We start from the raw sequence: 10267 nt of genomic DNA, 5'->3' as shown, positions 1-10267 counted from the left end.
CGCGCCAGGACATGGGTGACCCCGAGGACGTTATGATCCGCCAGGAGTAGTCACAAAAGGACAGGTCCTGTAGGATCCACTCGCAGGACCTCCTGCAGCGCTCCGACGCACAAAGACGGAGCAGCTGGGCTGGGGCGCCGCTGGGGACGGAGTTCCGCTGTGGGACGAGGGAAACGTTCTGGAGGGGGAGGGTGGCGACAGCTGCTGGACAGCGAAAATGTACTCAATGCCCCTGAACCGAACGCTTAGAAATGGTTAAGATGCGAGATTTTGTTTTCTGTATTTTACCACGATTTGAAAGGAAGGAGAACACCTAACGCTGAGTGGAGGAAAGCCATCGGCGGTCACCCGGCAGGGGTGGCGACGGGGGAGGCACACCTGGGATGGAACCTTCCAGAATGACAGGAATGCGATGCCCGAGGGCTGGGGTGGTGGGTGCACAGATGGACACCTGTGTCAGAAGCCAATGAGCAGAACTCTTCAAATGGCTGTACTGTGGGGCGTCTGGGTGGCTCAGTCTGTTAAATGTCTGCTAAGCATCTGCCTTCGGCTCAGGTCATGATCCTGGGGTCGTGGGATGAGTCCCGCGTCAGGTTCCCTGCTCAGCAGGGTGTTTGCTTCTCCCTCTCATTCTGCCGCCCCCCCTGCTTGTGCTCTCTCTCCAATAAATAAATAAAATCTTAAAAAAAAAAATTAGAAAAACAGGGACGTCTGGGTGGCTCAGTCGGTTAAGTGTCTGCCTTCAGATCAGGTCACGATCCCAGGATCCTGGCATCAAGCCCTGCAAAGGGCTCCCTGCTCAGCAGGGAGCCTGCTTCTCCCTCTCCCTCTGCTCCTTCCTATTGCTCATTCTCTCTATGTCCAATAAATAAATAAATAAAATCTTTTAAAAAAATTTAAAAAAAAATAGAACATTGAAATAAAGCAAATGACCCAATTGACAATTGAAACTCCTTCCTTTTTAAGTCACATTTCACTTTAGTTTTGCTTGAAGATTTTTCAGCAGCCCCCTAAAATATTTCTATTTTGTGGAGGGGAGGACTTTCTAAATGTGGTAAAATTTAAATTTTTTATGGAAGCAGAATTCAACACACATCTTTGAAAGGAGAGTCAAATACCATACAGTAAATTAATTTAACTATATTTACAAGTTATGTTCACCTTACTGGTATGTCATCTAACCATATTTTTATTACCTCTGAAAGGTGTGGCTCATGACTACGATAGAATGTTTAGTACTGATGACCACTTCACTATGGCAAAATAATGTATGATCAAGGAACTTTAAAAATAGCTTTTTTTTTTAAAGATTTTATTTATTTATTCATGAGAGACAGAGAGAGAGAGACAGAGAGAGAGAGAGGCAGAGGGAGAAGCAGGCTCCCAAGGAGCAGGGAGCCCGATGTGGGACGCGATCCCAGGACCCTGGGATCATGACCTGAGCCGAAGGCAGACGCTTAACCATCTGAGCCACCCAGGCGCCCTAAAAATAGCTTTGTAAAAGAATACAGGAACACCAATTCAAAGGGATACATGCAACCCTATGTTTATAGCAGCATTATACACAATAGCTAAGATGTGGAAGCAGCCCAGGTGTCCATCGACTGAGGAATGGGTAAAGAAGATGTGGTATATACATACAATGGAATATTATTCAGCCATAAAAAAGAATGAAATCTTGCCACTTGCAATGACATGGATAGAGCTAAAGTATAATGCTTAGTGAAACAAATCAGTCAGAGAAAGACAAATACCATATGCTTTCACACATATGTGGAATTTTAAGAAACAAAAGAAGGCAAATAAGCAAAGGGGAAAAAATAAGTGTGAGAAAGACAAATCAAGGAACAGACTCTTAATATACAGAACAACTGATGGTTGGGGACCTGGGTGAAATAGGAGATGGGGATGAAGGAGTGTACTTGTTGAGATGAACACAGGGTGATATATGGAAGTGTGGAATTACATATTGTTCACCCGAAACTAACACTATAAGTTAACTAACTGGAATTAAAATTAAAAACTTAAAAAAAAGTAACTTTGTAAAATTGTAAATACCTGGGAAAAGGTAATTTAACAACAGAGACTATTCATATTTACACATGAATGTTCTATTATAAAATAACCAGTTTACACTAAATCCAAACTTAAAAAGTAATATTTACTAAGAAATAATTACTCACTTTTCACAAGTGTCTTTATATTTATCTCCATGTTCTTTTTCAATAGGGAGCACCCCTCATGCATTTAAAAAGTGACTGAATTAACAAAATATAATTTACATATTTGTTTTTCAGAAAGATACTCTCTTTTAAGTGAGATTCTCTAGAATGTACATAAACAAATTTGTTCCAGGAAAGTCAGCTGAGGAGTGTTTTAAGTGGTGGTTTCACTGTTCAATAAAACATTGTTTGTAATCTTGATGTAAAACCGTGAGGAAGGAAATGTGTTCCGGAATGGAAGCACACATTCTAAAGAGTTTAGCGCAGTCTGGTTTGTCATGTGGCCAGGATTTCAAAAAGGAAGAGGAAGTTGCATAATTCAGTAGAGCAAGTGACCTGCAAGTGATTGACTATTTATGGTAAAATGAAATCTTAAGAAATAGCAACAATGTGGGGCCTGGGTGGCTCAGTTGTTAAGCATCTGCCTTCTGCTCAGGTCATGATCCCAGGGTCCTGGGATCGAGCCCCGTGTCGGTCTCCCTGCTCCACGGGAAGCCTGCTTCTCCCTCTCCCACTCCCCCTGCTTGTGTTCCCTCTCTCACTGTGTCTCTTTCTGTCAAATAAATAAATAAAATCTTAAAAAAAATAGCAACAATGCTAATTACGGTAGTACTATTCATTATTAGTATTTCAAGGACCTTAAAATGACAAAGTTCTCAGTTCTGAAAATTGAATAAAAATGTATGATAATCATTCTTATATTTACTCCTACCCATAGACAACATTATAACAGGAAGAGATCTAAGAGGCATTTTTTTGAAAATAAGAATACTGTACTTCAGGGACGCCTGGGTGGCTCAGTCGGTTAAGCGTCTGCCTTCGGCTCAGGTCATGATCCCAGGGTCCTGGGATCAAGTCCCACATCGGGCTCCCTGCTCCGTGGGGAGTCTGCTTCTCCCTCTGCCTCTGCCTCTCTCTCTCTCTCTCATGAATAAATAAATTAAAAAAAAAAGAATACTGTACTTCAGGCATAGCATGGAATATAAAGAGATTTTAATATGTAATAATATCTTTGGTTAGGCATACCGTACCTTGGTAGTTGTTAGAGTATATTCCTATTTGTGGGTCTGTTTTTGTATCAGACCACTCAAAGTCCAAGTCTGACTGACTTGTTTCACTAAGCATTATACTTTAGCTCTATCCATGTCATTGCAAGTGGCAAGATTTCATTCTTTTTTATGGCTGAATAATATTCCATTGTATGTATATACCACATCTTCTTTACCCATTCCTCAGTCGATGGACACTTGGGCTGCTTCCACATCTTAGCTATTGTGTATAATGCTGCTATAAACATAGGGGTGCATGTATCCCTTTGAATTGGTGTTCCTGTATTCTTTTACAAAGCTATTTTTAAAGTTCCTTGATCATACATTATTTTGTCATAGTGAAGTGGTCATCAGTACTAAACATTCTATCATAGTCATGAGCCACACCTTTCACAGGTAATAAAAATATGGTTGGATGTTCTGGAAAATAATACTAGCATCTATAACTAAGCTGTGATCATGTTTTGGGTCTAAACTAATAAATAATATGTTGATCTTACTATGTCTACATAGATATTATTCAAAGATGAGTCATGTAAAGTGATATGATTACATTTCTTTTCTTGGTCAATTTGCCTCATTTTTTCCCCCACTGCTTTGTACTCTAATTTCTTTTTTTTTTAAAGATTTTATTTATTTATTTGAGACAGAGAGAATGAGAGAGAGAGAGCACATGAGAGGGGGGAGGGTCAGAGGGAGAAGCAGGCACCCTGCCAAGCAGGGAGCCCGATGTGGGACTCGATCCAGGGACTCCAGGATCATGACCTGGGCCGAAGGCAGTCGCTTAACCAACTGAGCCACCCAGGCGCCCTGTACTCTAATTTCTTATTCATTCATCTCCCCTCTCCGAGAAACAGGAATCTCTTGTTCTGTTCAAATACGTTACTTTTCTTGGAGACATTACCCCTAGAGCCCTCTATCATCCAGTTTCAAATGGGATTGCTCCCTTCTGGGCCTCTTGTATAGCTGTCATTCGAGGATCTCCCTTCATGTTCTTCAACAATGTTCACCTGAGGCTGAAGCCTCTGTGTTGAGAGAACCTCCTCACCCCCTTTTCTTTTTCCTTGTTGTATTCTTATTTTTGTGCACCAAATGCACATTTAGGTTGTCATTTACTTTCTGACAAAGAGAGCATGAGAGATAAACTTTATGATTCTTTGTATTGTTTATAAAAATGTCTTCATGTATCACACTTGAATGATCTCATCTGCCTCAGTGTAGACATCTAGGTTAGAAATCACTTTCCTTTATAATTTTGAAGGCATTGGTCCATTGTCTAATGGCTTCAGGCATTTCTATTGAGAAGTCCAATCCATTCTGATTCTCAGTCATGAGCATAGAACCTGTTTCTTCTACCTGGGAACCTGTGCATGAACTCAGTCTCCAGTGCCCTCTCCTCCTTAAAGGTGGGGAACCGAGGCTGAAAGTACCAACAATCTGATAAAAAAAATTTTTTTAAGACTTTAATTTATTTGACAGAGAGAGAGAGAGCACAAGCAGGGGGAGTGGCAGGCAGAGGGGGAAGCAGGCTCTCCACCGATCAGGAAGCCCAATGCGGGACTCAATCCCAGGACCCTGGCATCATGACCACAGCTGAACCCAGACACTTAACAGACTGAGCCACCCAGGGGCCCTGTCTCTAATCAAACGCTTGGTCTTCCTGACAACCAGCCTCCAACATGAAGCTATCCAGGGCTCCTACACCCTCCAGCCATTAGCCACCTCATTAACATAATAAGGACACACCTCTCACTCTTGAAACTCAAAGGGTTTCTGAAGTTCTGATCCAGAAATTGGAGACAAAGACTAAGTATATATATGCACACCACATATGGTCTTACGGCTTTTGACAAAAGCTAATGTCATTGTCTACCATTATAATATCATACAAAATAGATTCACCACCCTGTGTTTCACCTACTTATCCTTCTCTTTATTTCCCACACTTGTGGTAACTATTTTTTACTGCCTCTATAATTTGACTTTTTCCATAATGTCATATAGTTAGAATCATATAGCATGTAGCCTTTTTAGACTGCTTTCACATAGAAATATGCATTAAAGTTTCCTCCGTGTTCTTGCTTGACTTGACAGCTCATTTCTTTTTATTGCTGAATAATATTCCATAGTATGGATGTACCACAGTTTATCTATTCACCTATTGAATGATATCATGTTTGATTCCAGTTTGGGGCAATTACGACTAAAGCAGCTATAAATATTCATGTGCAGAGTTTTTTTTGTTTGTTTGTTTTTAAAGAGTTATCTATTTACTTGAGAGGGAGAGAGCACAGGCAGGAGAGGCAGAGGGAGAGGCAGAAAGAATCCCAAGCAGACTCCACACAGAGTGTGGAGCCTGCCGTGGGGCTCTATATCAGGACCCCAAGATCATGACCTGAGCCGAAACCAAGAGTCAGAAGCTGAACCAACTGTGCCATCCAGGCACCCCCACGTGCAAAGTTTTGTGTGAACATAAGTTTTCTACTCATGTGAGCAAATATTCATGAGCATGGTAACTGGTTCATATGGCAAGAGTATGTTGATCTGTGTTAAGAACTTCCAAATTACCATCCAAAGTGGCTGTACCATTTACATTCCTACCAGCAATGAACAAGCATTCTGGTTGCTCCATACCCTCACTGGCATTTGGTGTTGTCAGTATTTTGGATGTTAGCCTTGCTCATAGGCATGCCGTGGCATCTCATTGTTGTTTTAATTTGCATTTCTCTAATGTCATATGCTGTTGAGTCTCCTTTCATACCCTCACTTTTCATTTGTATATCTTATTTGGTGAGGTGTTTGTTCAGATCTTTTGCCCAGTTTTAAATTGGGTTGTTTTCCTGTTGTTGAGGTTTCGGTGTTTTTTGCGTATTTTGAATACAAGTCCTTTATCAGATATGTATTTTGCAAATATTTTCTCCTAGTTTGTGGCTTTTCTTTTCCTTCTCTGAACAGTGTCTTTCACAGAGCAGAAGTTTTAAATTTTAGTGAAGTTTAACTTGTAAATTTTTTCTTTCATGGATTGTGTTTTTGTTGTTTCTAATAACTTATCACCAAACCCAAGGTCACCTAGATTTTCTCCAATGTTATCTTTCAGAAGTTTAGTTTTGCATTTTAAATTTAAGTCAATGATCCATTTCATTTTATTTTTTTAAGATTGTATTGATTTATTTCAGAAAGAGAGAGAGAACACAAGCAGGGAGAAGGGGCAGAGAATGAGAGAGAAGCAGGCTTCCTGCAGAGCAGGGAGCCCGATGTGGTGCTCTATCCCAGGACCCCGGGATCAAGACCTGAGCTGAAGGCAGATGCTTAACTGACTGAGCCACCCAGGCGCCCCAATGATCCATTTCAAATTAAGTTTTGCAAAAGGTGTAAAGTCTAAGTTTACACATTTTTTTTTTTTACATGTGGATGTTCAGTTGTTCCAGAATCATTTTTTGAAAAAACTATTCAATTGACACATTTGTCAAAGACCCATTGAATGTATTTGTGTGCGTCTATTTCGGGGCTCTGTATTCTTTCCACTGATCTATTTTTCTAGTCTTTTGCCAATACCACACTGTTTTGAATACTGTAGCTTTATAGCAAATTTTAATATTGGGCACTGTCAGGCCTGTGACTTTGCTCCTCTTCTTCAGTGTTGGTTGGCTCTCCTGGGACTTTTGTCTTTCCATAAAGACTTTAGGATTAGCTTGTTGATGTCCAAAAAATAATTTGCTGAGATTTTAATTGAGATGTGTCAAATCTATCAAGTTGGGAAGAAGTGACATCTTTTTTCTTTTAAGATTGTATTTATTTGAGAGAGAGAGAGAATGAGAGAGAGAGAGAGCATGAGAAGGAGGCAGGGTCAGAGGGAGAAGCAGACTCCCTGCTGAGCAGGGAGCCGGATGAGGGACTCAATCCCAGGACTCCAGGATCATGACCTGAGCTGAAGGCAGTTACTTAACCGACTGAGTCACCCAGGCACCCAGAACTGACATCTTGACAATATTCAATCTTCCCACTCATAAACATGGAATATCTTTCCATTTATTTGGATCTTCTTTGATTTCTTTCATCCAAATTTTATAGTTCTCCTCATATAGATTTTGTACACACTGTGTTAGATTTATACCTAAGTATTTCATTTTTTTTTGTGCTAATGTAAGTGGTATTGTGTTTTTAATTTCAAATTCCAGTTGTGCATTCCTGGAAAATATAAACAAGTAGCTTTTGTATATGTTAACCTTGTATCTTACAACTTTGCTATAATTGCTTATTATTTTTAGGGTTTTTTTTTTTTTGGTTAATTTTTTGGGATTTTGTCATGATCATGTCACATGTTTATTATTAAAAGACAGGTATATTTCTTCCTTACCAACCTATTGTCTAATTATTTTTAAATGTCTATTTTATCAGCTAGACCATAAACTCTGAGGGTGAGTTTTCATCTTGTTTACTTGTCATCTCTTTTATGCTCAGATTTTTATTAATTTGACCACATTAAGTTGTTGTGGCACTAAATAACTTAGCTAGAAATTAAATGCTTCTAAGTTAATGCTATTTTGTCAAGTACTCTATGTTACTCTATGGTAACTATGATAAACTTGGCTAATTTAGTGCCTCAGTTTCTCTGTGGGCTAACAGGGATGTTGTATCTATGTTATAGATTGGCGTAAGGACTAAAGTCCATCTACATCAAGTTCTTAGGACAGTACCTGGAACACAGTCAGCCCTCGAGAAATACAGATTTTTAGTGTTTGCATTAGGAAATGGGCTATTGCTTGTGCGCAGTACTACGCATAACCTTGAACAGCCAATGAACTTTTCGCTCAGATGGACAAAGAGTAATAAAAGCCAAAGAAAAAAGTTGTAACAAAGAGGGCAGGAGTTGAGAAGGGTTAGTGGAAGCAATGTTTCTGTGAGTGTAAGTGAGAGGGTCAAGATGAGTAGGAGTAAAGGGGTGGAAGTCCAAGGCTGGCAAGGAAATCTCCAAAGGATAGGTTCTCAAGACTCTCTTTGTATTGGAGGTGATGGGAACCAAAGGACCTTGAGGACAGATGAACACAGCAGAGGACGGGTAGCACCGACCCTCCCGCACTACCCCTGAGGCGGGTGGAGAAGGTGGGGAGCATAAGCCCCGGCAGCGGGTGGGCGGCTTTACCTTCCCCAACGCTAGCACGAGCAGGAGCGGCCCACGCCCCGCCCCAGTCATCCCGCCCCCGCTCCCCGCTGCCCTGTTACCATAGGGACTGGGTCACCTGACCAGGAGCCGCGCGCGTGCGCGGGCGGAAGGCGGGGCGGCACCGTGACGCGCCTCGCGGGCGGTCCTCGGGCTCGAGCGGCTCTTCTGTCTTCGGGTCTCGCAAGTCCGTGCCAGTTACCGGAGGCGGCAGCGGCAACGGCGGTGAGCGGGTCCTTGTGGCCTAGGTGAGCAGCGGCGTGGGGAGAGAGGGGCGCTCAGGCCGCGTCCTGGGTGCGGGGACTAGGGGCGGAGGCGATGGAGCCACGGGTCACCTAGCGGAGAGCGTCTGGGTCTCAGAGGTTTTCGGGAAGCGGCGGCGACGCCCTCTCCTCAGTGGTCTCCGCGCCCCTCCTTGCGCCCTGCGGGGCCCGGGGCGAAAGTCTGCACGAGCGGCACGCTGTGCCTGCGACCCTGTGGGTTCCGTGGTCTCGCCCGGCACTGGGGCGAGGGGGCGGTGGGGGGACGCCGGGGGTCGGCGGGGTTAGGGACAGCCCTGAGGCCCGGCCCGCGGCGACGCCGTGAGCTGCCGCCTCAGCTCGGACTCCTCGTTCTGGTCCGTCTCGACCGTTTTTTGTTCCTCTTGGCTGAGATCCCTGGGGACCGGTGGAAGGAAGAGCGGCTGGCTGTGGCTCGTCACGGTGCTCTGCGTTCCTTGGACTGTACCCAGTCACCTTCCCGGGTGGCTTGAGCGGACCGCCCTGGATTTGGAAGGAGGAAGGAGGTGTCTGTTGAGTGGGCCAAGCCTTGACTTTCTGGAAGGGGGTGGGGAGGGGTTGTTCGCTGCGCGCCTATTCCTGGAGAAGTTGGAGGAAAGGGAGAACCGTTCCAGCGGGGTGTGTGCAGAAGGAACTATCCCTTGAGCTTTAATGACTCACAGTTTTCATTTCCCGATTTCCTTGTAGTAATGGGAAAGTGAAGGCATATGGATGTGGAAAGTTTACCTTTTCACCGGAGTGGACTTATTTAATCATGGAGTCTTCCAATGTGCCAGTTTTTGAAAGGAATTTCTAGGTTATCTAGTCTGTATATATTATCTGCATACGCATTTACTGTGATTTCTTTTTTCCTTTATGTAAGTACATTACTTCATAAGTACATTTGGTTTACCAAACTCTTAACATGGACGTGTTTGAAAGAAAAAAACAAAGAGGAAAATTACATTGAAAACAGCTGCAGGCTGTTAGCTTTATCTTCAATGTATGTAAGTGATTAAAATTCACATTTTCCAATCTTTACCTTTTCTATTTGAGGTTGAGGGCAAACGGTTAAAAAAAATTCTTTTTTTCATGTTTTCTGTTACCAATTTAGCTCTATAAATTTTTGTCCTTTAAATGGTACGGAAATACTATAGATCAAGTGGTTTGTGCCACAGAATGAAAATAAGGAAGTGGAATGTCTTTTAAAATGTTCAGGAAATAGTCCATTATAATCCAGATTTAACTTCGACAACGTTAACTTTTAGTTATTTTGAGTATTATAAGCATATGAAAATCTTTACCAGAAGAGGATGAATTTACAAATAGTTGACAGTTGAATGTACTCTTCAGTAAAACCATTTCTTAAACATAACTATTTTTTTTCCTGTTTTTGCCAGATATAGGTACCTTTTTTAGGTAGTAAATGCCAAGATTTTCTAAAAAAAAAAAAAATTCCTCTGAACAACTTCAAAAAAATCTAGTAATAGTTATATTAGCATTTATTAATTTCTTTCCAAGTGCTGCCAGCATAATTATACATTTATTTAATTTTTGAGGTGATGAACAGTAACATGG

The 10267-nt window shown here is 42.0% G+C and overlaps 2 protein-coding genes across 6 annotated transcripts in view; one reads left to right on the top strand and one right to left on the bottom strand.

Moving 5' to 3' along the window:
• LOC123858207 (cytochrome P450 7A1) overlaps window positions 1-8650 on the bottom strand; it is a 47910-nt gene extending 39260 nt beyond the window's left edge. The window contains exon 1 of one of the 3 annotated variants that reach the window (XM_064588298.1): window positions 8512-8650. The gene's annotated coding sequence lies outside the window, so the exon portion shown is untranslated. The remainder of the gene's footprint in view (window positions 1-8511) is intronic. The other 2 variants (XM_064588299.1, XM_045895317.3) reach the window with 2 other exon arrangements.
• Window positions 8541-10267, top strand: part of SDCBP (syndecan binding protein) — a 35460-nt gene continuing 33733 nt past the window's right edge. For all 3 annotated transcript variants that reach the window (XM_064588300.1, XM_045896518.3, XM_045896517.3), the window contains exon 1: window positions 8541-8680. The gene's annotated coding sequence lies outside the window, so the exon portion shown is untranslated. The remainder of the gene's footprint in view (window positions 8681-10267) is intronic.

Source organism: Mirounga angustirostris, unplaced genomic scaffold (genome assembly GCF_029215605.1).
Source record: "Mirounga angustirostris isolate CCGP_5_RB_7025 unplaced genomic scaffold, mMirAng1.0.hap1 SCAF_4, whole genome shotgun sequence".
NCBI classification, from domain to species: domain Eukaryota; kingdom Metazoa; phylum Chordata; class Mammalia; order Carnivora; family Phocidae; genus Mirounga; species Mirounga angustirostris.
The sequence above is the reverse complement of the archived record's forward strand: the minus strand, read 5'-3'. Positions and strand labels throughout refer to the sequence as shown.